The sequence below is a fragment of the Tympanuchus pallidicinctus genome, unplaced genomic scaffold (genome assembly GCF_026119805.1).
Source record: "Tympanuchus pallidicinctus isolate F22 unplaced genomic scaffold, pur_lepc_1.0 scaffold23, whole genome shotgun sequence".
Lineage (NCBI taxonomy): Eukaryota > Metazoa > Chordata > Aves > Galliformes > Phasianidae > Tympanuchus > Tympanuchus pallidicinctus.
Genome location: NW_026294740.1, coordinates 2,417,534 through 2,444,994, shown reverse-complemented (window position 1 = coordinate 2,444,994; position 27,461 = coordinate 2,417,534). Strand labels below are relative to the sequence as shown.

At 45.5% G+C, this 27,461-nt stretch overlaps 1 long non-coding RNA gene across 2 annotated transcripts in view; it reads left to right on the top strand.

The window, feature by feature from the left end:
- Positions 1-1,080: 1,080 nt before the first annotated feature.
- Positions 1,081-27,461, top strand: part of LOC128083255 (uncharacterized) — a 43,813-nt gene continuing 17,432 nt past the window's right edge. The window contains exons 1-2 of one of the 2 annotated variants that reach the window (XR_008207998.1): positions 1,081-1,207; positions 9,236-9,356. This is a non-coding gene — a long non-coding RNA (uncharacterized LOC128083255). Of the gene's footprint in view, positions 1,208-1,261; positions 1,289-9,235; positions 9,357-27,461 lie in introns of those variants that run through there. The other variant, XR_008207999.1, reaches the window with a different exon arrangement.

Sequence of the window (27,461 nt, the reverse complement as noted above, 5' to 3'; positions counted from 1 at the left end):
GTGCTTAGAGTTTCCTGAAAGTTTCAAACTTTTCCAGTAAATGCATCATGGTATGTAATATATGCTCAATTAAATGCAGAGGGTTTCATTTGGAGACGGTCCTGCGCAGCATTGAGCAATATGCTCTGCAATGGGCAACCTTGTTGCTGCTTTGGGACCTTGTTCCAACGAACTCATGGATGTCCCTCACCACCAGGGCTTCTCTTCACCCCATGTGATGCCACCACTGGCTCCATGCATTCCCTTCAGGTGGGTTTGAATGTGCCTGGTCAAAAGTTCTCCCTTTTTTCCCAACCTATAAGGTGAGCAAATATTCCATGTGGGTTTGGCAAATGCACACCCTGTGGCATTTGCCAGCATTAAATACCAGTAGACCATTTCCATCAGTTCCAAAAAACGAATGTGCCCATTGTGTGCCTGGCCTGGGTGATATCAGTCAGTCATGAAAGGAATGCTGTGGTGCCCCAGGCAATTTCTGGCTAAAGCAGAAGGAGCATATTGCTGATGGAGGAAGAAAAAGATTCTCTTCAGATAACAGCAGAAAAAAAAAAAAAAGAAATAATGGAATAATGGAAACATGACAGGTTAAAGGAGTTTTTCGTGCCCAAGGTACATGTGGAAGGGATGCATTCTTTTTTGCAGGGTAAAGAATATCCAAGGGAATGCCTGCTAAATAAGCTGCTGCATGCAGTTACAATAGCAAGAGGAGGCTTTTTTATTGGACTATAATTACAAATCCAGAGATAAATGATGCGGACACGTGCTCTTTCTGAGGACTAAGCTGGAATGTTTCTGGATATGAGGAACCTGTTTTATACCCATGTAAATTAATGTATTCCAAGCCGGACCCCCACCTGATCATTTCCATTGCACTCACTGAAATGTATTATATACACTTCCAGGATGTAATTTGCTTGAGTGAAATTGTCGTTTTTATTCCTAACTAGCTGGCAACCACTGGGCTAAAGACAGCTCTTCAGAAAGTGACCTTGGAGACCACGCAGCATTACCAATGTTTAAATTGCACAGAAATGTTAGGACTGCATAACGAGCTGTTGGTTGTCAGGCTGAGCAAGCAAGCTGGGATGGAGGTGATGTTAAGAACTGCTGCCTCTCTACCTGGGCTGTTCAAAATGCTTTCCTCGATTCTCTCTTCCTCTGCTATCTTTCCCCTGGTGGCTTCCTGGAGATAAGTCTCAGCTCTTGGGTAAATATTGTTCAGAATAAATAAGGGAGATAGAGGAAAAATGTTTGTTTTGTACTTCAGTGGGGTGACGAAAGACTTCAGGTAGGCAGCAGCCTGGGCTGCTGTTCCTTGGTGTTTTTGTTCTGATTTCTTCTGAAATGAAATGTTGTGAAATGTGTGGTGGCAATGAAAGGTGTTTCTTTCTCTCACTGGTGGGTTTTCTGAGACCTGAGGGCTTTTAACCTTGTTCCCCAAAATATTGGCTGGGAACTGAGGGGGGCCTGTGGGGAAAAATGGATGTAACAACTTTTTGTCTGCTCTGGAGGCATCTCCCCTACACAGACAGTGCAGCATCTGTGTAGTGCAATGCAATCCTACCTGGGATTGCATTTAATTTGAAACATCAGCAATTAAATACCCAGGGAGCTTCGGACACAAAACAGCATGGAAATGATGTTGCTAATTCTTCTTTTTTTTCCTTTAAAAATGCCCATTATTTTAAAAGTTGTTAACAAATATTCTCTTTTGGAAGGATCTTCTTGGAAGTTACTCTCATTCTTGCCTTCTTGCTCATAGAATCCTAGAATGGCTTGGATTGGACGGGGCCTCAAACGTTATCGGGTTCCAACACCCCTGCCACAGGCAGGGTTGCCAACCTTCAGATCAAGTACTACGTCAGGTTACCCAGGGCTCCATGCAACCTGGCCTTGAACGCCTCCAGGGAAGCGTTGTTTTGTTGTTATGGTTGTTGTTATTTCAGCCTGCCTTAAGCCCTTATAAGCACTGCTGTGCTCTGCAAGCTGAGGGAGCTGCTGGCAGCAGTGTTGGGCACCACACTGTGCTATACAGGTGCTTTGCTTTTCTATTTTCCACCTCCTAGCAGGGAAAAGGCTAGCGAAGGGAAATCAATAGGGGTCAGCCCCTTCTGGCTTCTGCTGAGTGCTTTGTTGCAAGTGGCAGATTTCATTCACGTCTCAGTTAAATGCACCTAATCCATGGATTCTGTGTCCCAGTGCTCTGCTCCTAAACTGCCCTCCAGCACTGCTGCTGTGTACTGTGCTCTGATGCATCAGACCCACAATGTTTTCTCTTCCCCATACGTGCCCTGGCTGCGTGCAGGCTGTTTGTGGGGTTATCCAGGTGCACTGTGTTGGAGGAACAAGCTTCCAGTGCTCTCCCTCCTGTAGTTTATGGCTTTCACTCTTCTGGCAGGGAACAAAAGGATCTGACCTTCCTAGGGGCGAGCGGGGAAGTTACTAAATAACCAAGTCCTCCCCTCCCCAAAAGGCTGTAAATTGTGCTGAAATATTGGTTTCAAGATATGCCAGATGAGAAGCTGTTGCAGGCCACTGAGTGATTTTTAATTCGAGAAGAGCCAGAGGAAGTGCTCTACCCTGGAAAACTCCAAGGGTGAACAAACATTTACCTACTGCCTGCTTGCTGTCCAAGGGTCTGGAGTGGGATATTGCTGCTCCTGCAGATGCAGAGATGGATGCAGGTCTGCAGGATAGCAAGAGCCACAATGGTCTTCTCATTTTCCCATGCAAGACTTCCATTAAACACTATAAAAGGCCCCACTTCTTTCAGATAAGACCCTTCCTAAAAGGCTCTCGCTCGCTGTTCTCCCTGTTATTTTTTCCATACTTGGACTTCATTATGCGAAGGACGTTTCTGAGCTGTGAAGGAAATGGTTCCAAGCCATAGTCTACTGCTGGGAAACAAAGAATTAAAAAGTATTTTCCATGGCTCCACTTGAATGCATCCAGCTCAGTGTTCAGTAGCTCCAGCTTTATAGGATGGATTGCTGAAGTCCCTCTCTGAGATCACCAGGCTGTGGGAAGGAGCTCCATCAGACTTGTGATTTCTCTCTCCCTAGCCAGTAAGGTATCAGTGTTACTTTTTGCACCCTAGGAGAGCGACCCTAATTAGGCTTATTAAAGTTAGTTCTCTATTAATTGTGTGACCGTGATCCTACAAACACCTCTGCATGTGTAGGAGTGCTATTTGTGTTAAGAATTCCCTGCTGGAGTGGTTGAATCCATGCTGAAAGCTGAGTGTGTGCATGGGGCTGGTGAGAGCAAAGTCTGCATTGGGACAGTTGCAGTGATTTGGTGTAAGAGAGAACTTTGTGAGCAGTGATGCTGCACTGTCTAGAGATGGAAATAACAACCAGTCATTTTCTCAAGTGAAAGCACAATGTCAAGATGTTTGTGGTTGGTTTGTTTTTTTTTCCCTTTTGAGGAAAAGATGAGTTTTATTCACTTTTACACCTTGTTATTATGGCTGAACACCATTCGTTATCCTCAGAGCTCCTGAGCAAGCACTGGGGGGATCAGCTCATCTCTAGATAACAGCAATAGTATGAGAGCTGATGGCCTTCAGTTGTGCCAGGAGAGGTTCAGGTTGGATATTAGGAAAAAAATTATTCTCAGAAAGAGTGGTGATGCACTGACACAGGCTGCCCAGGGAGGGCTCAAAGCAGTGCCAAGCCTGCATGCATCTAGTAGACCTGTAAATAACACTGGCCTTGCACCCTCCAAATCTGATGCGCCATCTCGGTTCAAGATCAGTGTCCCCTGGGGACAGGCAGTGTCTCACAGCCTGCTCTCAGTGAGAGCATTTTTCTTCATGTGACCTCTGAGCCTTCTGCTTGCCAGATCCATGACACCGGGCTGTGATCTCCAGGGAAGGCCCCGGGTGCATTCCTTTGTCCTGTGACTAATTAGAGTCCTCAGGAAGGAGTTGTGCACCATGGACACAAGTGTGTGTTGCAGGTTCCACTCACTGCAGCATGAGCCATTGAGGGTTTCCCAAGCTTCATTGCTGCCATGAGTCACTGTGCATTTTCTCCTCTGGGCTAAGGTTCATTAATTCCAGAATTAAACTTATTGCTTCTTTAGACAGGAGCTGTGTCAGAGCATCCTCATGAGCTCCTTAGCAATTCTCCACGTTGGTGATTCTGATCTGTTCAAAAGCCTGGTTTTGAACTCGTTGGAGCTGATGGAAAGAGTTCTATTGACTTGTTGGGAAAAGCTTACTTTGAGCCCTTCATGAGGACAAAGGCACCATCTGAAGAATTCCTTAAAGAACTTCCTCTTTCTCGCTGCCTTCCCAGGAGCTGAAGAAGTGGCAGCCTGTCTGGGCAGCAGAGCCCATGGGTCAGGGAATGTCCCACCATGGAGCTGGATCTGACCAGTGGCCGCTATCGCAAGCACAGCGCTGCCGTTTGCAGCAGAGATCCCTAACGAGCTGGGAGCACTGGAATTTTTCCAGCGTGTAGCCCCTGTTGGCTGCCCTCCCATTTGGTCATGCTAAACGACGAGGTAAATAGGCCTTTCATGAAATCTAACACCCGCCCTACCTAATCCCCCTTGCCTTCAAACTGTGGGGCTAATCAGTTGTTTTGACATAACCGGGATCCAAATTCTATAAGGAACATGGCCAAGAAAAGTTCAAATCCAAGACCAAAATTAATGAGAACTTCAAAGAAATTCACCACCAAATGTTACTAATTTAGTACACCCTGTGTTTGAAACCAATGACCTAATTGGAAACTATATTCTTTAAAAGCCATTATGTCCCAGCTCCTTAGTATTCAGGAGGTGGCTTCTGAGATCAGAGTAGGTTTATGTCACTTGGTAGGACAGCGTAGAGGCTTTCCACTCCCACCTCCCTAAAGCACGGATGAAATATCCTGCTGTTGACTGCATTAGGTGATTGTGCTCTTAATGCACAATAAATAACAGGTTCTGAATCAGACAAACAATTTCCTTCTGCTCTCTAAGAAGTGAGTATAATATTACAAATCCTTTAAAGCCGGTTGAAGCAATGAAAGGTCTGATTAACTTTGCTGTCGCGTTGCCAAAAAAACAGCACATTAAAAAAAAATGTACTTAGCATAAAAATGTACATTGTTGTACAGGGCTGCCAATGGTGCATCTGTCTTCCCGGAATTTCACCAAGGTCTGCAACAAGTGCGTGTGCAGGAGCTGATCCTGCATTACTTGACTGTGGTTTTGGGTCAGCAAGGGAAGAAAATCAGGGTTTTAGGTCTGGAAGTTCTCCAGGTAAGCCAGAACTTATCGCCTCTGTGCCTGGGTGTCTGACTGTGTGAAATCAGGGCTTCCCACTGGGGTAGGAAGGTAAAATCTGATCTTTGGTGCATCTCCCTGGTCCTTTGTTTATCTTCTCCATCCCTCATTTCTAGGAAGTAGTGATAAGAAAAAAATGTTGATCTGTCAGACTGTAAATTCTTTTTAAATGAACTGAGCTTATTTAAGGTAATGAAGATTTTTTTTCTTGCTGTTGAGGAAATCAGTGTCTATGAGGCATCAACTCAAAAACACTTGATTTTTCTGGGCAAAATAACATCCCTAGAAGGATGTGTAAGGAAAATTTTGGTCCATACTTGAATAATTAACCATGAACTTAATGATTTGGGACGTACTGGAGCCCATTTCAGATGCTGAATTGTATCTGGGACACCACATTTCCAAACACAGCCATCTCCCACATAGTTCTAGCTCTGGTGCTACTGTGGAAAACAGACCATGGAAGAAATGCAACTCTTTGATAGGGGCCCAGTGATCGGTCCTGCCTTCCTCTGAGGATTTTCCAGTAGTTTGGAAGCAGTTGTTAATTTCTAAAGGAGGTTACATGGTGTCTCAGACTGATAACTGATGTTCTGCTTCTCTAAGTCAGAGTGGATTTCCCCCTTTCTGGCTGATGTAAATGCAAAGAGCAGTTATCAGTTCAAAAATAAATAAAGGAATGGTGAAAAGAAAAGAGGGCTTGACAGGACTGGGGCAATTTGGTTACATTTAGCCTGTAAGAAAGATTCCTTGTTTTCACGCTGGTGAAATTTTGCCAATAACTGCTTGGTTAACATCAAGGAAGGTTTTTCTTGGGTCATATTCAGAAAAGTTTAAAAAAAAAAAGAAAAAGGTAAAATGAAAAAAGAAAACCCAATGGGCTCCTTTGTTGGGGAAGGAGCTGGCTCTGCCTGGTGCTGGGTAACCTTATGTAGGTTGGGTATTCGGCGCGGTGGCGAATCCTTAGGTGTGAGCTCAGTGAGCTGAGCTGCTCCATTTCCACGGAGGGCATGGTGGTGTGTCCCAGTGGAACCCAATTCATCTGCTGGGCAGCCACTGACTTGCTCCTAATGGCAGTCCTTCCCTGCTGCAGTGCAGGCAGCATCCCTGTTAGTGTGCTTGAAGCACGCTGTAACTCTGCTGCATGTGTTGAAGTGGGTCCTGGGGAGGGCTGGATATTTAAGTGATTTCTTCTTTGGGGCTTACAAGCCTTACGGGGTCTGTGCCACCTTCAGAGCTGGGCAGGGCTTGGAAAGCTTAAGTGCAGAGGAGACTGCATTTCCCAGAAAAGGGAAATTTGTATTTTATAAATCCCGCAGTACCCATTTTGCTCGCGTCCATTTTATGATTGTAATTACTTAGATTACTTTTATTTTAGAAGAAGGAAAACAATAATGAAAGGAAAACTAAATAAAATAGTGCAGAGAAAGAAGGAAAACAGTTCCTATTCCAATTTTTAACCCTTCAGCAATAGGAAGAAGTGGATCTCTCAAGGTGGAGGAACACACCCAACTACCACAGTTTCAATCTGCTCTTTTCAGTGCTGCATTCGTTCATTTCTGCCTTAGGAAAAGGCGAAGCTCCTGTGTCTTCCTTGTGCTTCAATGAGCTGTGGCTCTCTGGGGGCCTGTGACAAAATTGGGCATATTGTATGTTACATACTATATGTGATACATAGTATGTATTGTGTGTTATATGTACATATGTGTGCATGGCATTATGAAGTGCTCAACACATAACTGCATATCTCACAGAACATAGCAGGTTTACGCTGCTGCTGGCCCTTTTGGCAGGGATGGGTTCCTGATGCACAGAACCACATTGTCAGTACTGATCAGAATGGAGCACTTTGTTAGTCTGCCCCATAACAAATATGTGCCCACGTTCCTTTTATTCCATTTAGATTTTTGATGTGACTATTTTTTTCTACATATGAAATAGACTGAAACAAGTACCCAGATGCTATGACCCAACAGAGCTCCCTGATGGGCTCTTGTCTATGAGCAAGGGGTTTCTGCCTCAAGCCATTAATGTTATGTGCTTGAAATTATCATTCTGATGGTGTTGGGCTGAGGTCCTGCCCACATTTCAGCACAGAGTCCATCCCTAAGTTTTGGCAAGGTGAGGATGTTGGACTGGATGATCCTTCTGGGTTCCTTCCAACTCAGGATGTTCTATGGTTGCTCCTTCTCAGTGATTGTGGTGTATTTGTACAGTTACAGTGGATGAGTTGAGAAAGGCATCTCTGGTGCCTGCACCTTGTTCCAGCGAGACAAAGAGATTGTAATCCTAAAATAAGATACATCTCAAAGCATGGGATTGTCACTGCTGGAGATGCTGCACTTTTGTAGACACTGCTCACTGTGTTCCCAGTTCCATTGCAATGCTGGAAGCTGCCATGTGTAAAACCCCCCAAAAATCATTCCTTCCAAGGATCTTCCATCAATCAATCTGCACCTTTGTGATGCCCAGCATTGACTGCATTGGGTTTGTTGAATTTTATTGACCCTTTCTGGGTATTTCACCCCAAAAATGATGCCATGTCCATTCCTGGGTCCTTCGTGAGCCATAAGGAGCAGGTGCCACGCGCTCTACACCCACCCCAAATTGCATGGCAAGCTCCTAGGAAGGCAAGCAGATGTACTGGGCTCTGAGAAGGGGCAATCAGGAAGGGAATTAAAATTATGATATGTTGCTATGGTAATCAAGTCCCAGGATTTGTCTAGGAGGAGAAGCGAGGTTGCAGCAAGTTGCTCATGAATTCCTCAGTAGGCTTTTCGATACTCTGTTTCCTTTAAATGAAATTGGAGAAAGACTTGCAGTTCATAGTGGGGATAAAAATTTTATGAACCTAAATCTAGGCAGTGTTTTAGTGTCAGTCAGCATTAACCCACAGCATGATCACATAAATAATTGAGATCTCAAATACTCCAGAGCTCTGGGTTGGAACCCTGGCAGCACTGAAGGCTCTCTGGGCAGCACAGTACTTGGGAGCACACTGCCAATCAATGTGAGCATCCTGAAAGTGCACCACCCCTGCCCTGAGACCTGAAATATGGGAACAGAAGAATGAATGCAGTTAATAAAAAGTCATGGAAACGTAGCAGAGACCAAACACCTGTGAGAAACCCCAGAGGAAAGGATTGCGAAGCTCTGCTTGGTTGTGAGGATGGCAGCTGGTTTTAAAAATGGAGATTAAAAAAGAATAATCATTTTCTTTGGGTTCTTTTTGTCCAACCCATCTCTTAGTTCCCCTCCTACAACAAGATTAGACAGAGCTGATTGAAAATTAATTGAACATAATGATAAAATTATTGACATTTTGAGCAAGAATAACACTAAGAAAGGAATCTGGTCCCAAGCTGTCCCCAGTTGTGACTTCAATCGTTTCTGCTTTTCTCTTCCCATCCCTTCTCTACTGCCTTATTCTCCCTTTTTCAGAGGCAAATGGGGAAGCCAAAGGGGCAGAACAAACAGTGGGCTGCAGGGAAAAACGAGAGCCAGGGGAAGAGAAAGGGAATGAATCAAAGTACAGAGAAGTGACGGCTTTGAGGGCTTCCAAGGACCATTGTCAGGAAGAAAATAAAGAAGTTTTCTTGTGGCAGTGGGCTGTTCTATGTTGAAAAAGACGTGGGGATGAAAAATGCAGACTGAAGGGGAAGGAAGGCCATGAGGACACTTCTTTCTTCTGACAGACTGCTGTCTGGAAAGGGATGGAGGATGGGGATAAGAGCATCCACAGCTTGGAGGCTGCTCAGGGCTGTGTCTGAGTAGCAGCATTTGGAGGCCCTGCAGAGCCTGATGATGGACCAGAGCTTCTAACAGGGCATGGGGCTTGGGGTAGAAATACTTCATTGTGGAATAAATCGTCATTTCACTCGGTACCTCCAGAACCACGGAGGTAGGAATAATTACAATTTTTATTACTTTTTTTTTTTTTTTTTTTTTTTTTTTTAAGCTGGGAACCTAGCCTGGATTTTTCCACCCTAAGGAAGACACAAAACCTCCTGAACCTCCAACTTTGGAGCCTTCCCCCTGCCCCAGCCCGGCTCACAACGCTGCTGCTGTATGCCCATGAGGTAAGCAACGCTGCTTGGCAGCTGGCTGCACACACCCAGGGAAAATAAACACACAGAATTACTGCTGGCTCCTGCTGCCTGGTGCTACACTTGGGCTGGCTCCACCGTGGCACGTGAATAAAGCACAAGGCTGGCTGCTGCCGGGTCGGTGGGTTGATTTCAGGTCTTTATTTTTTTGCAGGCTATGAGAAAGCAGGAGTTCTAAAGGAAAGAGGTTTTTTTCTCCCTTCTGAGCCAGGCTCATGTGATTTCTCACTCAGCTCAGGCAGCATTGGGCTGTGCGGTGCAGAGGGGCCAGGGCACTTAGAGCAGTTCTGCTCTCTGGTCAGAAATGGAGCATCACTATGGGCTGTCCCTGGTGGGAATGTGTTGTGTCAGATGTTGGCCTTCTGTAGATTTCCAAAGAGAAAAACTGGACTATTAAGTATCTATAAACATACATAGGTGGGATTGTTCAGTCTGGAGAAGAGGAGGATCAGAGAAAATCTTATTGCTCTCTACAGCTCCCTGATAGGAGGTGGTGCTGAGGTGAGGGTTGGCCCCTTCTCCCAGGTAACAGCAATAGGACAAGAGGTGAAGGCCTTAAATTGTGCCAGGGGAGGCTCAGGTTGGATATGAGGAAATGTTTGTTCTCAGAAAGAGCCGTGATGCAGTGGCACAGCTGCCCAGGGAGGTGTGCAGTCACCGTCCTTGGAGGTGTTCAAGAGCTGCCAATATACAGCACTGAGGGATGCGGTCAGTGGGGGTGGAGGGCGTGGGTCTGTGGTTGGATTGGATGATCTTAGAGGTCTTTTCCAACCTTAATGATTCTATGATTTTATGTAATAAAGAATAATTGAATTACTCTCATCAACACTTCTGTGTTTTACATATTTCTTGATAACTGCTTAGAAACATTTTCCACCGTCAGTGGAAATGGGAACAGTTGTCAGAATAGATCGTGATAATGCAAATTTGCAAAGAGCTGATCCTAAATAGAGATATCTTGAAGAAAGTTTCCATTTAAAAGCCTGCACCTCAGATGTTTGCTGATTCAAAGGCAGTGCTCACAAATCTCTGGTAGCACATTCAAGAACGGCTGTTAATATCTCCAGGGTTGGGGCTGACTCATGTCTCATGCTGGAGTCCATGGTGCAGAATGTAAATAAAATAGTGAGAAATTAAACGTGAACAGGAACACAGTGTTATTTAAGAACAATTCTAAATTAGACAAAAGTTTCCCCAGAACTTTTAATGACCTTTGCTAACAAAGGCTCCCATTTAGGTGTGCTTTTTCTAATTCTTTTTTTTTTTTCTTTTTTTTCAAAAGAGTAAAAATAAACTACTGAAGCCCAAGAGGCTGCAATGTGCCACTTCAGCCAAATCAACTTAAAAAATCCAGCTTAAAAACAAACTGTATTTTACTGACATAATTAAAACTTCCAAAAGGAAACATGAACTTCTGCTTCTTCAGAAACAGCAAGGGGAGGGAAGACCCCCCACTTACTGAATGCTTACTTCTAGCAAAAGCTCTCTAAAACAAATTCTCATTTCCCACTGGAATCATCCAGTTCTCCTATCAGCTGAGAAACATTGTGTTTTGGCATTAAAAAAGACTGCTAAAAGTTCTTAACCAGAAGCAGAAGGCCAGCTGGGTAAAGGGAAATCTTATGGGATGTGTGTTGCCTCCCACCTGCACCCGTTTCAGGTATCAGAAGGCATCTGAGCAGGGATGGTCAGTCCACCATGCCAGGCTTAATGAGGCAGATCATTGCAAAATGACACGTCTCTGTGAGGTGCTGACTCTTTATTATAGCATCCTCTGAGGTATTTGCTTTAGTCAGTGCTTGGATGGTCACATCAGGTCTCTTAGCTCTCTTCTGTGAATTAAAGTGGAATTCAGCATTAATGAAGGTCTAATTTTATGGTGTTATTGTTAAAAGGAAGTAATACAAGCCGGGGAATACTGGCAAGGAAATAAACTTTTGAGGTCCATGCCAGTAGTTAGCTCTCTGAACTAGCTCTGGTAAATGAGTAGATCAAACAGAACTTTGACTTGCAACTCAAAAAAAGCCACCACCCATTTTGCAGTCTTTCCATTAAGTTTTTCCCCCAATGTTTTTTAATTATGTCTGTTCTTCCCATTCCTCTAACTGGCTTCAGGGGAAGGACCACGATTCCTCCCAGTGCCATCTCTGCCAGCCAGACCTGGGAAGCACCAGAGACTTCAAAAGACCAAGGATTGCTGGGACCCATGTTCTGCTGCCTTTCTTGGCTGTGCTCAAGGGGATTCCTACATTTGGCAGCTAGATTTTGCAAAGGAGTAGTGAATCTTTTGGCTTTTGTTTGGCCAGGTAACTGGATTTCAAATTGGTGTAAGCCTTTATCAATGATTGACATCAATCCAGACCAGTGTAATCTTTATGGAGACCACTGGACTGTCCATGCATGTTTATGAGTTAAATCACTGCTGGTGCTTGTAGCCACAGTGCTTAGCTCAGATGTGCTGAGCACTGTGTGTTGAGATGTAGAATTAAGAAGCCAAGGCTACTTTTCATAGAATCATAGAACGGTTAAGGTTGGAAGGAACCTTAAAGACCATTTTGCTCCAACCCCCTTTCATGGGTAGGGTGTCAGCTGCCAGCTCAGACTACCCAGGGCCCCATCCAACCTGACCTTGAACACCTGCAGGGATGGGACACCCACACTTCCCTGGGCAGCAGTGCCAGGCCTCACTGCCCTCTGACTGTAAAGGTTATTTTGTGTTGCACTTATCTTAAGAACTTTAAGGGCAAAACAACTTCCCAACTTGTGATGGATGGCCTTATAGCTAAGCCTGGAATGCATCCTTTCCTGTTGTCCCTAGGCCATCCCATTGCTGCCCTGAGCAAACACTGTGATGTGGGACAACTGTCAGCTGGCTACAGAAAGGGATAGTGTGAGGGTGGCTACATCCATCCCTCCTACATGCTCTTTGGCCAGAAGCGAGAGGGTTTGAGCCAGTAACTAAAAATACAGCTCATAGCCTTGGATAAAGGCAGGTTTGTCAGCAGTAGCTTCTCTGCTGGAGTCCTTGCATCAATGCTAGCACAAAGTTGCGTGTGTTGTGGGGAAGGGTTGGTGCCCTGCTGTTTCTTTCTCTTTCTGCCAAGGTGCTTTTGTCTCACAAAGCCACAGCTGGCTGCAGCTGGAGCTGCCTGGGCTCTTCTCCCAGCCAGATCCCCGTCTCCCTGGGGGCACTTCCATAGGATAAAAAGGAAAAACTTCTCACAGCAGTCCCTGTGAACTCATCCTAGTGGATGGCTGAATGGCACAAGGCAGTAGGACACAGCCCACTGGAGGGGAGCCAGCTCAAGTGGACACACTGGGCAGCTGGTGGTGACTTACTGGGTCTGGCAGTGCTGAGTGGAGGCTGCCAGCACTAAAGCTGAGCTGTTGCGAGCAACCAGCTCTGATTCAGAATAGGTTTGGTCAATGTTCTTTACAAATCCTTCGCCCTGTGCTCAGTCTTTTCACTTTCCCTCCAAGACTGTCCTTGATGTAAGAGGAGCTGGCAAGGTGAATCCAGGCATTACATCATGGACATCCTGTTGCTTCAGACATTTGTGTGTGTTTGACTTGGCTAATGTTTCTTTCTCAAGATCGATGAGTGCCTGTTCTGTTTGCCTTTCTCTGAAGATAAAATAACCTCCCTCCTGGGGTTGGATTCCAGGTCTGGGCTGCCCAGCTGTGACAAAGGACAGGTGTGGGGCTATGGGCAAGACAGGGCTGCGTTACAGGAGATGCTTTGAGATGAGCACCTCCATGAATGTCCCTATTAACCAGGACTGCTCTTATTCACACTGGCATCTGGGGAAAAAATGTGAAAGGATGGAATTGGAAGACATCAGCCCCTATGAAGAGCATGGAGCAGAGAGCAACAGTGCGAGAAAGGGGGGAAAAAGATGAAATATTCCTCAAGTTGAGCTAAAGATGGTCACTTTGATGATGCAGAATGTGTCATTAACAATGTTTAGAAAGACTGTATTTCTAATCTTGGTTGTGCACTTGTTACTCTCAGCTCTATTATTTCTCACTCTTGGTTGGGTCTGGTCCCAGGCACATTGGAAGGATCCTCCTGTGACCCCCACAGCTCTGCCCTGTCCCTGGAAGAGCTGAACACAAACAACCCCTGGGGCTGTGAAAACCAGCAGAGTTACAGCAAAAGACAACTGTGAGCTGGAGTGCCCCATCCATCAGTAATTCAAGCTCTCTTTAAACACTGGTAATGGCTCTGGATGGCTGCAGTAGCTGCAGTAACAGCCATGGCTCAGTTGTTTACAGGAAAGACTGTGTCTAAGGAGAGGTGTTGGTTTCCAAAAGGAAGCTTAGGGGGCACAGCCAAGGTGGGTCATGGGCTGTAGGAGGGGTCAGTGGCTTGAGCGAACCATGAGCTCCGCTGATCACCTGGGGTTCAGTCATGGTTAAAATATCCTTATAGGTCATTAACTGTGGTAATGTGAAGGGTCAGGGATGAATCCAGAGCCTGATCTGGGACCAACTCTCATGGTTTCATGGGATGAAACACTCGTTGTGCTCTAAAATTAAGCTTCATTACCTGCGTCAGAGCTGGCAGTCCTGCAACAAGGGACCACACAAATCCCACCTGGAAAGCCACTGTGATAGAGCTGTGACTTATTTTTGTCATGTGCTGCCACTTATTTTATATGTGCATCCGTATTTGCTGTGGTGTATCTAACACCAGCAGCTCTATGAAGACAAAGGTTTCAAAAAAAAAAAGAAACACCAGACCCCAAACCTACAAATTTCTGTGACCAGTTATGCTGGGGGGAGGCAGAGAAAGGAGAGAGAAACTGCAGACCTTAACCTGGGTTAACTAAACACACTCTTAAACTCCGCTTCAACATAAGACTTCTAACATTACCTGCTTGGCATGTCACAGCCACTGATGAGAGCCACCACACGGCGCAGTTAATCACAGAGCCAGCTGCCATAGGATACAGTGGGGCATAAAGCTTGTAAGAGAGCTCTTTTCTCTGACATCCAGAAAAATGAATAAAGGATGGAAAATCTCAGATGACAGGGCATGCACCAGCCACTAAATGGGGGTGAAGAAGCTATTTTGCAGAGTGGCTTATGCCATTTTTTCCTATTTTTTTTCCCCTTCTGGCTGTCTGTGGAAATGAAAAGCGTTGTAGGGAACTGAATCCTTCAGTCCTTTCACTTCTGTCCAGTAAGTCTTTTTAATATACCTGTTTTTTTGGAGCATGTAGACCTAAACTAGGCATCTCACTGGCACAGGTTGCTCACAGAGGTTGTGTTGTCCTGCAGACAGCCAAGGTCAGGGAATGGGCTGTGAGCACTGATGGAGCTGTGGGTGTTGGACCAGATGATCTTTAAAGGCCCTTCTAACTCTGACAATTCTATGATTCTATGGTCTCCCTCCTATCCTAGTGCTGTGGTTGGCACAACTGATAGATTTTAGTCTCTTGCACCCTTTCCCATTTGCTTTTGTATTTTTCTCACCCCATTCCTTGGAGGGTGGATGCTTGAATGCAGCAATCCACTTCTGCTGACGGGTGCTGAGGAGCAGCCATACCAGCTTTCCTCTGAGAATTGTGTCCTGGTGGTCAGGTCCAAACGTGGAATTTTGGAGATCCCTTTTTGGACCTACCTGAGGTCAAACTCCTGGCACTGCCCCTAGGACCTCTTCCAGAACTTGAAAACCCAGCACTAGTGACAGCCTGCAGAGATTCCTTACAGCTCCCCATCTGGGCATCACTGCAGAGGCCTGAATGAAACACCGGAGGACACAGGGTTATTTTTTGGACAGTTCTGTGGTTAAAGATGCTTGATAGAGACTTGAGAGTGTTCTTTCCTCAGCTCTGTGTCACTGACCTTCAGCAAACCATTTTATCTTTCCTTTTCCTATCTGTGGCAACGATAGAAATGTTCTTTCTTTCTCCCTTTGTCTGCCTTATCTATTTATATTTTAAGGTCTTTGGGGCAAGGACTGTCTCTTCACTGTACAAAGGCTGACAGACAAAGGCATTGACCTTATTTGGGATCTTTGAGTGTTAATGTGATAACAGCACCTGAACAGTGGATGCGTGTAAAATAGCAGCGCTGCCTATTTTGGGATGGAAAGCAAAGTGCTTTCCCTTCCTTGTAACAGCTTTTGGGATGCAACAATTAAGGCAGCAGAGGAAATCACGTGGAAGTACGTGAAAACAGCAAGTTCTATGGAAAATTCTGAAACTTTGTTCAAAATGGAGGTTATCTTCCTTTTCTTCCCATTTCCTTTGGTTTTTTTTCCTTCCCATTCTTTTTTTTTTTACCTGAAACAATAACAGCAACACCTGAGAAAGGGAAGACCTGGCATATAATGCATTGCTAAAGCTTGGGATGCAAAGGGCACAGACAGCAGCTGTGCCACGCTTTGGGAGGAATCTGGTCATGGCTCCTTTGCTGGAGCCCATGCAGCTGAGTGAGGCTGGCAGTTATCTGAGCATAGTGAAGATGTCCGGGTTATTTTCAGCCATATAAATATGTTTTAGTGCCTTTTTTTTTTTTCCCACTACAAGAGGTTTCTGTTCTGTTTCAATGCAGAAAGTACTTTCAAACTGGAAAGTGTTACCCTTCTGCTGGAGGAGATGCCCTCTAATCTCTGCAGGTAATCTTCTTCACACAAGCAGAGGGAAGAAGAGTGGAGTATTAATAAGCCTTTTGCTAAGAAGTGGTTAAAATTTCCTCCTTCCTCTCCTGCATCTCCATTTAACAGTGTTTTATCTCTTTTTGATGCAGAGATTCAAACAAAAAAAACCTAAAAATATTATTAATGGTAAACTCAACAGGAAAACAGCTTTCTCTCCTGAGCCGTAAATGTGGATTTGACCTCTTAAGAAGTGACTTTTTTAAATTTAGTACTAAATTCCCACTAGATTAAGCACAATCTGAAGACACAATAGGGGAGCAGCAGTGGAAGGGAATCCAAGCAGCACTTAACGTCGTCTTTACTTGTGTTTCATGCTGAAAGATCAGTTCAGGTGGTGAATTATTAATGCTGCAGTCTGGCATAATCATAGGCACGCAGCCTGCCAAAATGCAAAAAGTCCATCGCAAAGGCAGGATATTGGATCCTGTTGGTGCAAACAGACGTGCTCCCATGTTTGAAAGTTCACAGTGGGAGAATTCAAATCAACCCCCGAGGTTGGCTGCAGATTAAACTCCATTTTTAATTAGTTGCTGCACAGAGGACCTCATGTCAGGAAAAAGTAACACTAAACCCATGGAAATATCCATAATAATTATCCTCCGGATTCCGTCATTGTCAGTGGGGTAAAACATTAACATCCTTTTATCGTGCTGAAGCATTTGCTCGGTTTGTGGTTTTATTTTCCTCCTGTAGTCCAACAGTTTTAAAGCCTAATGAGTTAAGAATTGCCCAGGATGATAATGGGGCTGCTGAGACCCTGTAATGATTGGCACGGCTCGCAAAGGGGAGAAACAAAACCAGAGGAGGCTCCCCGGGGAAGGGTGTATGGCCACAAAGGCTGGAGTGGGCGACGGGCAAAAAGGGACTGTTGCTTTCACACAGTTAGGTGTTTAAGGGAAGACAAACCCTGGCCACAGCTGACTAATTTTGGCTAATTGGAACCTGCATGGGTCAAGGCCTGGAGGCCTCGATGCTGTTGGGTTGGGGCAGCATCCATCACCCACCTCCCTTCTGCACAGCAGCTCGTGACAAAGAATACATGATGTAAGAGAGGCCCCAGGCCTATCCCTAGCAGAATATTGCCTTGTGCCTGCTTGTCTCAGTGCTGCCTTCCTGCAGGTCGGGTGGATGATTGGCCAAGCGTGTTTCTGGAGCAGCCCCACAGGATGCCCTTGTTTCAGGCCAGCTTCTTACTGTGGAGCAGAATGCTTCCAATAGCCTTTTTGGATTTCTGCCCTGGAACTATGAATAGATGAGCCTTTCTTGTGTAAAAACACAGAATCCTCCCATGGAAGGGTGAGACCTTTGATGGAGCAGGGACCCATGGGTTTGGCCATGGCGAGAGACACAGGCAGACACGGTGCCTGTTTGCTCCACGTGCTGCTGCACATGCAGAGCTGGTCTGGTTTAGGCAATGGTTTGTCACTCAGCTACATTCATCATAAAAATCCACTTCAGGCTAAACGACAATTTTAATAACATCTCTGCCCATTCATTCACCTTTTCCCTCCAAACACCCAATGGCAACGCAGTGTACTGCCTTGGACTCAGTGCCTCTTTAATGCCTGTGATGTATATTTTAATAATATTGTTTTGACTGAATGCAGGACAGAGGAGGAAGAATAGTTCAGTGTTCCCTGTATAAATTTCACAGTAACTTGAGGATTGTGGTTAATTAAGAGTTTCACCTTTTTTTTTTTCCCCTCAATACTGCTGAAATACTAGTGTAAGCTTTTTTGTTTGTTTGTTTTGCCTTTTTTTTTTTTGTTAAGGAATGCCAAATGGGCCTATGAATATCTCAAAGCAGGCTTTGAATCAAACTGACTTTTCTGCTCACGTTATTATATACTAAAAAAAGGAGAGGCCATCTGATGCTTTGAGGTTTCAAAAATGAGGGATATCTCCTCGATCTGGTAGTTTCCACTGGCAGCTGGCTGGTGTTCAGCACAGCATGGCTTCAGACAGTGCTAATAAATCCTCTGATTTCTTCAAAATAAACATGAGCACAAAGTAAACCTGAAAGAACTTGCATGGCAAACCCTTCTGAGATTATTGGTAGCTGGTGTTTCCCTTTTCCAAGCTTAGTTTTTGCTATGAGATTGCCCTTTGACATTTGCAAAAACCAGCAAGTGGAGGAAATGACAGTGTGGCATTTATTAAGCTGCAGCGTGGATGTTAAACAGAAGAGGTTTCGCTAAGAGTGGGATATAGCTGCTCCGTGAGAAATAGACTGTTAGAGCTCACCCGGATGTGAGATACTATAAAACAGGCTTATATGGAAAATAATATCAGACTGAGATGCATTTGAGGTTAAAATGGAGCAGTTCTTTGCCCATAAGAGCTGTGAGCTTGAATAGGTCTCCTTGTGACAGTTACCAAACTGATGTCTTTGTAAGAGGATGGGACGTGTGTGTTTGTGTTGAGACACAACTTTCCCTTTAGTTGGGCTTTGCTCATTGCTCTCTCTCTTAGACGTTATTTTTGTAACGTGTTTTAGCCAAGATCAAAGCAAGAAAAGCAAAGGCACAAATGGTTCTGGCTTGAGTTACACATTTTAGAAGTAAAATTCTCACAAATATTTTTGGAACTGGGTTTCATTAAAAACAAAAGAGATGTGTGCTGCCTTAGGTGTACTATCCATTGAGTCCAAGATTAAAAAGCATCAGGATGGACCCATTTCTCCAGCTCCCTTCTAGAAGGAGGACAGATGTGTTTCTTCCTATAGGGTGAGCTACAGAAGAGGGCTGGGGAGGAACACATGAATTTCCCTTCCTGCTCATCCTGCAGGATGACAGGAACATGGCATCCCAGGACATTCTCAGTGCTGAACCGTGCCGTGTCTGAGCATCCTTTGGGCAGCCTTCATGGGGCATACCCCCACCATGTGTGTTCTCATTACCTTCCTACTGTGAGATACTGGTAAATCCTTTAAAGAATATGTTTAACTACAGTGTTCAGTTATGTAAGGAAAAGTCAGACCTTATGCTTGGAGATGTAAATGCCTCATGAAATGCTGCTCCAGAATCCTCTCAATGTAAGGGTAGGAAAACCATGGATAATATCAGAGGTAGATTACATGCAAGGGCAATGCATGTATCCCTTATGTCCTCCTGGCTCGGCATGGCAAAGACGTGCTGGAGAGGAGAATAGAATGGAATAGCCGTTGCATTCCATTGTGTCTATTAAAAACCTCTTATTACAGATTCTTTTCCTCTGCACAGCTCCTGGGTAACTTGCCAGGATGGCAGCGTTCACATGCTGCCGTCCCAACTGATGAGAACTGGAAATCCCAGAGGGTTTCTCAAAAAACACCAGCAGTTCCTGTGGGCTCGGCCAATGAGTGTTTGCAGGCTCATGAGTTAATCTGGTTAGTGGAAGTGTGAGAATGTGCGGAGGTCAGGAAAGCAGCACGTCGTAAGAACAAAGGTTCAGCTCCCCAGAAGCACAGCCCAGGTTCCTCCATGCCCTCCCAAACCAAAACATCGATCTGGGTTTGTAGTTTGGTCTATTTGTTCCCTTTCTCTTTTTAAGCTTCATAACCCCCCCCCCCCCCCCCCCCTTGTATTTTCAATACTACTTCTGCATTTGACATTTGATAAAGCTTTGGATTTTTGTTTTCCTGTGAAACTTTGCCTTTTGCTGATTAGTAGTTTCATATGTACATAAGTGGAACACAAATTATTTCATACTCGAGTGTGTAGTCACTCATGGAATACATGTATAATATATTACCCATCGCCTGTGACATTGATGTATGTGAGCACTAGGAATGGGGAACGATCACTTAAAATGAAATTTGAACCCAGTTTCAATTTCCCTGGTGGCTCAAAAAATATCAGTCAGCTTTCAAGCTGCCTGTTGTTCGTGTCACTGCCCTTCTCCTTTCCTTTGAGGAGGAAGGGGAACTCCAACACTCACGATGCCTGTGTTCACTTCATGCAGTGCAGTGTAGGGCAGCGATCGCCGAGTGGGACCCAGTGGTCTCTGGTTGGAAAGAAGATGGCAGCAGGAGGTTCCTCCTGGGGGTGGATGGCTTCATGGTGGTGAAAAATAGGACTCCTTCATGTGTTAAGGGAATGTTACTGCACTTGGACCAGAGCTGAACCCCCGGGGTTCTTGCTCCCTGCATAGGTGAACCAGCATAATTTGGTCCCTGTGCAGCACGCTTCCTCAAAAATGCACACTTACCTGGCTCATTTTTTATCTCTAGTAAAGCAGCTTAGTGAAATCAGTCCTGGTGTAACTGGAACAGGTGTTGCATTGAAATGGGGATGGAAAAGCTGCTTCTGTGGCTGTGACTCTTCAGTCTGGAGATGGGAGCTTCATGGGAGAGGTCTGCAAACTGATGAGAATGGTTCTAATGGGGAACTTTAAAAAGGCATTGCAGGAAGCACCATATGCAGACACTGCAGTAATGGAGCAGCAGATGCTTCCAGCATCCCACACTTATCAGTTTGCATGGTACAAAAGGAAGGGACTGCAGAAGGCAGCAGGGCTCATGTGCTCTCCCCACATAGCATCTCCCATTGTCACTCAGACACGTATGACCAACCTGCACGAGAGGTTTGACACTGTTCTCTTCTTTTATTTGCTATAAAGCATCTTGAGAACTTGGCAAAAGCAAAACAGGTCTGCAGTTTGGACCGGAGCTTGAGACTTTGCTGGTGAATTTAGCTGAGTCCAAGCTCCTCTACTGCAGAGCAGCACGGAGAAAACAGGTCGATCTCTTTTCCATATGGAGAGCTGCAGGGAAAGGGCAGGTGTCATGCTGGTGTCAACTGCTTTATGCATTTGGAAACGTTCAGGTTTTATATTAAATCAGAACTTTAATTGGCTGATTTTTAATCATGCTGCGCGCTTGGAAAAAATCACCTTTTTATTAGATTGGCTTTTGTAATTTCCCAGCCCCAGCTGAAGGACCTGTAAGGAAGCACTGCTTCAGTCCTTCACATCCACTGACTCTTCTTATGCAGCTAGAAAATGTGTTGCGTGTTTGCTAGTTTAGGAGCTGAAGTAGCTGAAAAGAGCAAGCAGCCTTAAGGTTCACCATTTATCTGAAGAGATGTACACTTATCTGCCTGCTTGAAGCAGCGCTGTTTCAAAAGGCTCTGAGCATGAAATGATTAATCAACAGAAAGAAAAGGGTGCTCCAGAGAGTTTGGCAAAGCACTGCTGAGAAATGATGCTTTCTGTCCCATTGAAATGCAAATACTCCAAAACACAATCCCTTCAGCAACCCGGCACTATTTGTTTCCTGGGCTCCTTGTTATACGCTTATTACCATTTTGTCTATGATCATGAAGTAGGTAGGGATTGTTTCTGTCTATGCATTGCAGTAAGAGAATTAAATTAATGTCACACAACCAAAGACACTATGGCTCAATTTACAAACGATTTGCCTCCATATCAGGAGAGATTTTTGTTACATCTCCTTCGCAGACCCAATTTTCTGACACCAAAGTGGCAAAATCCCTTTCAGATGTGACAGCAGTAAAGAGCTTGGAATTGACATGTTTTTCATTTTGTAGGCAATTAAAAAAAATACAGCTTCAACCTGTAGTTGCAACATGCATGCTTTCCTCATCCTTGAGCACGCTCTCTGCAGTGGTCTCTGAGGCTCTGCTCATGGTGTTGGCTCTAGGGGCTGGGACTGTGCACCTTCCATGATAGCTTGCTTTGGGCATATCTGAAGGTCCTTACAAAGCTTTGGTTTGGAGAGAGGATGGTCAACATCAGGGCTAAGGGCCAAGAAGGCTTTTAGAATATAAGACCAATGGTTGTGTGCCACGCAGCGGGAGAAGAATGATTGATTGATAGATTGATTCATAGACTCATGAAGGTTGGAAAATACAAAAAAGGTCACCTAGGCCAACCACCACCCCATTCCCACCATGCTCACTAACCATGCCTCTCAGTGCCACAAGTAAATTAGCTGAGAGTAAAATACTGAGGTTCCTCCAGAAGCTCAGGGCCAAAAGCGTTGGACCATTTGACACCAGGAAGAATAAAATGGGAGCAACGAGAACTGTACCTTTGCTTCTCTGACACCAGCCATGGGGCTTTGTGGAGATATAAATGGGTTTTGAGGGCATCTTGGCTGGAATCCCTTACACCAGCCGTGTCTGATCTGCAGCTCTATCAATGGAGAGGGATTGGGAACCTGGGTTTGTTTTTAGTTGGACTTGCTGAATCTGCACAGGATTGATCTGATTTTTTTTTTTTTTTTTTTTTTAAACATAGAAGGAGGGAAATGAAGGCAGTGGGGCTGATTTTATTTTTATTTTTGAATTTATTTTGGGTGCGAGGATTGTCTTTTTTTGTTTTTCCATTCCACCATCTGGTCCTGAGTCAGACAGAAAATATTCTGTTGGCTCTAAGTTTTTAATCCTTTCTAAATTCTTTCAATAAATGAAACTTGTTCTCACTTCTGGATGCTGTTTCGAAAGAAAACCGGAGTGTTTTGCTTCGAAACCCCACTATTTTAATTTTACAGTGTTTTTCTTTTCTTTCCACAACCAAACTACATTCCAAATGTAAACAACCTGATCTCGCAGGAAAGTCTGCCTTTCAGCAGGTAATGCCTTAGTGTGAAATCCATGCCCAACTCCAGATGGTAAATGGCACCTCCGGGAGGCAGCGGTGCCTTGGAGTCACCCACAGGGCCAACATGGGGAACATCGGGGTGGGAGCTCGGGCTCACCTGAGCCCCATGGGCCAGAACTGGGATCACCATATGGGCCAGCATTGAAGCTGGCTGCAGGGGATGCAATTTACTGCTTGCCTGGGGAGATCAGGCCGACGGGGACGTGGGCATGCAGCAGGATGGATGAAAGCCCTTTGTGATGAGGAGCAGGGCTGAAATTGATGAGGCAGCAGCACGGCCCTGCTTTTGCCTCTGGCTCTGAGCTGCCCTTTTTCTCCCCCGGTGAGGCCTGTAGCCTATGTGTGGGTAGGCTTTAGTCCTGAAAAGGCATTTATTTCTGTGGGTAAAAGGCCAAAATTAATACCATTTTGTTATAATTTACAGCGACCCAGGGAGCTCTTTCATGCCAAAGGCAACAGCGTTCACCCACCAATCACCCCAAGTGAGCCCCTGGCCCCATTTTGGGAATGGCAGCAAACCCCTCACCTCTGTATGGCCAAGCTCTCACCTCAGTGCTCAGTATTTGCAAGAGAGGTTGTTCTGGGATCAACACCCCTGTTTTTGGGTTCTGCTCCCCATATTTGTAGGAATCATCGAACTGAAATCCCATTGATGGCTATTCTGAAAGGCAAAGGTGCAAACTTGGCACAAGTTTGCTGACTGAAATTCTAGTTTGCTCCCTTTTTCTTGCCTTTTGTCATCTTCTGGAAATAAAAATAAATCCCACAACTGTATACATGAAAAATACAAGTGTATACATGAAAATTCCTGCATTAGAAAAAATGTGACTATATAAAGTCTGCACAATTAGAAATCTCCATGTGAGCAAAGCCACAGAGTGGATTGTATGGTTTTGATCAGGACTAAATTGCATTAAAAAAGGCTTGTTAATCCAAAGATCTGGGTGATAATCCTAATTCTCTTGTAGGCTTTCTGTGTGATACCAGATAAATCACTTAATGGCTCCTCTGCCTCTACTTCTGCAGCTGAGAAACTGTGATGAATAATGCCCAGCCCATCCACACCAGGGTTGGGAGGCTTAACTGTGTGATATTTGCAAAGCTCTCTGAAATCCTCCTTTGTGAAATGGTGGGCATGTGTACGAATGGCGGTGGTGGATGCTGGCTAAGGTAAGTAGTGATGGTGTGCTGGTGCTGTGAGGAGGAGGATGGGGATGAAGGCAGGGTCTGTGCTCTGTAAAACTGCAGTTTGGGGCTGTATTTGGATGGACTTGCACTTGGATGTGTCTGTAAGGCGTTGCTCCCTTGGTGCTGGTAAGGTCGGTGCTTGGGCTGCCTTTCTTTAAGCGATGTGACATCAGCCAGCGCCTCGTCCTGCTGTGCCAGCAGGAACTCGTGTCCATCGTCTCACTTTCACGGCTATGGCGAAGCCCTGCAAGCAGAGCTGGGAATGCAATAACAGCCAAACATGCTCCTTTAACCTGCTCGGCACCAGCATGTGAAATAATACCCCAGACAGGAGCCCTGAATGCTTTTATAATTTATTCATTCCATGATTTCTTTTGATGTAGCTAATGTTGTATTTCCCCTGACCAGAGCTGTCACATGAAGCGTGAGAAATCCTTATGGACAGGTTGCTTTGCCTCCCTGAAAACAAACTCGTGTTATCTGCAGTGGCCTAAATGAGCGGAGTCCTGAGGGATGTGCAGCCAGGCTCTGGGGATGCTCCCATTGAAGTGGGGAAGGGAGGAGGATCCAGAGGATCCTGATGGGTTAATTTGGGTTGATCGGCGCCGGGACCATTCCCTCTCTCCTCCAGGACTTTGGATTTTTGTAAATAACAACAAATACGGAAAAAAATAAGGAAGAAAGAGGCACTGTTAGGCTTGCTGGTGCACAATCTTTGTGGGGTTGTACCCATTAAGCCTGTTTTCTTCCACCTGCTTAGCCTGCAAAAGATGCTGCTGTTTTGTACAAGACTTCACTGTTTTGGTCTTCTTACAACAGCAAATCACGATGAGAGTTTTTTTGTATGTTTTTTTCCAACTGAATTGGATGAGCAAGGCTTCAAAAATTTAAGACAGATCCTCAAAATTACAGGCTAGGGGAAACAAAAAGGCTGAACATTGGCACAGCTGCCCAGGGAAGTGGGCAGTCACTGCCCCTGGAGGTGTTCGCAAGCCATGGAGATGTGGCACTGAGAGACGTGGTCAGAGACTTTGGGGGAATGGGTTGGGATTGGACTTGGTGATCTTATGGTCTTTTCCAACCATAATGATTCTGTGCACGTAAGTTAATGTTGTTACTTATGGACAAAGACCTTTTTCCAAGTGTGACTGTTAATCTCAATCTCATTTCATCTGCAAAACAGCTGCTTGGATCTCTCGCCTTGCATCTGTCTCCTATGGGGCTGTTTTCTCCTGCTCTGTTTAGTGCAGCCAGAAACTTAATTCAGTGCATATTGGGAAATTCCTCAAACACCATGAGACTTAACACCATTTTTTCCATCAAACCCTCAGAGTTTGAGCTGATACTTAGAGGTGTGAAACTGCAGAGCTGGGGAGTGGAGCGTTTCACTAATTTATTGTAGGGAGCTGATCTGGGGTGTTATCTCCACAGACCAAGCTGTTATTGTTTCACTTACAGGCTAAGTGCAGTATAACTCAGACACAATGCATTCCCTGTAATGTGAAACCCATAACACTCTCCTGTGGCTGACACCTGAAGTAAAGTATGTGTCTGCCAGCCCCCTTGGATAATTTGCCAATGTATTCTAATTAGGTTTATATAAAGCATGAATTTATTTATAGATGTGCTTTTAAGTGCACTGCTCAGTGGTTTGGGTGCTGGATTGGGAATAGCAATGGGAGAGCTCCTATGCTGGCTTTGCAGCTGCTCCTGTTGGGATTTTGGGTAACTTATGATGGCAGAGGCACTCCTGGATGCTGCATCCTGAGCATCTGACACTGCCCAGTGCTCTCTCATTGCACGTAGTGGGTAACGCCACTTTGTTTAATGCATGCAATGCAATCAGTTACAGCAACATTAATGTTCGTTCAAGTGTGAGGTCTGGGAAGCCAGGTTCTGGGATGATTGCTCTCTTTAGCTCAGAAGAGGAAATGAAGGTCAAACAGCACAGGACGGGTGGTTCCCAGGCTCTGTGCAGGGGGGTTCCAGCAGGAGATCTCCACAAAGAGGTGAGAGATGAGGTTGCTTGTAGAGTTGGTACCACGTGGGTTGGGTGCAAGGACAGAGAGCTGTGGGGCACCTCAGCATCCCTGATGGACTGTTTGAGCTCCAGGGCTTCTTACCATGCTCTGCTACAGGCTGGGTGTGCATCAGCAAGCGCTACAGAGAAATTTGGAACAGAAACGGGGCAGAGGGCTTGATGTGCAGTGCAGTGTCCATTAAGGCTAATCCAAAAAGACATGTGGCTAGTTTTGAGGTGGAGCAAGCTGGGTAGGAGGTAGCCCAGGGGCGATAGCAGATGGGGAAGCAGCAGGGAGGTGAGCAGCCTTCAGCACCCAGCTGTGTTCCAGTGATTGAGAAATGCTGCTGTGATAAGCAGTCAGGGCAAATCACTGAGCTGGGACACACCTGGTGGCTGGGGGGTTATGTACACCTCCCACCTTGCTGCTGGGCCAGTCAACAGCCGGAGGGGCTCCCCGGCAGAGCTGTGCTGACCAACCCCAGCAGTCTGGGAGAGGTCAGGTTTTGACATCAGGGTTGTTAACCTGGGTGCTCTGTGCCAGTGGATGAACTGCAGCATGGCCACCACGTAGCTTGTTCTCCTTCCCCAAAGGGTTGCAAAATTCAACTAGAATCCCTGATTTGTTTTCCCATGAGCTCAAGGGTAGATGGAGCAGATGTCACGCAGCCAAAGATGGGTGGGCTGGGCATTTCAGGGGTACTATTTCTCCTATCCTAAATTGCCAAACCTCACAGCCCTTTGTCTTAGGACCCAAAAGCTTTTTTAGGACTCAGTCCTGTGCTGAGGACAGCTGATGGGCTCAGAGCAAGGCAGGCAAGCTGTGGGGATGCAAAAAGAGCCTCAGGATCCTGCCTTGCATATAAACCAGATCCTGCTGGAAAAAAAAAAGAAAAAAAAAAGCTTGCAACCTCTCAGTGCTTTTTATGAGGATGGAGGAGGTTATTCAGTAACCCGCGTGCTCACAAAGGCACTTTTGTTCCTAATAGGTCCTGAAATGTTACGACCTAATGTGTAACTTCGCCATTTACTCGTGTAGCAGCATCGGGGTTACTGTGTAAGGACACGAAATAGCTGCTCCTTAAGGACACTGCCAACCCACGGCACCTGCTCGGGAGGAGTGGCCGTGCATGGCAGCAGGGACACGTTGTGGCCATGCACTGCTTGGTGTGGGACACAGGAAGAGCACCTGAAAGGCTGTGACTGTGACATACCCTGCCCAGAAGTGGGGGTGCCCAGGAGGAGCTGGCAGATGTCAAACGCGCTGTTTGGTGCAGAAAAACACAGGCTCCTTATCCTGTTACGATGCTTTGCGGTGTTTAAGCAGATAGCTTTAAGCAATAGAGAGGTATCCCCATTAGAGAAGGGCTTCCTCTGCACTGAATGCAAAACTAAACCCGCACATGGAAAAAGAAGCAAGCAGAGCCAATGCTTTATCTCCTCCGCCAGCAGCCCCCATGAGCACCGCTTTATCCCTCCTCATTACCTGAAGTTGTGAGTGTCACTGATACCCAGATATTGTTTGCTTTTCTAATCCCAGCAGGGGATTAGTTTGAAGCACAAGGACCAGGAGCCTCCATAATACCGGACCGAGGCAGCG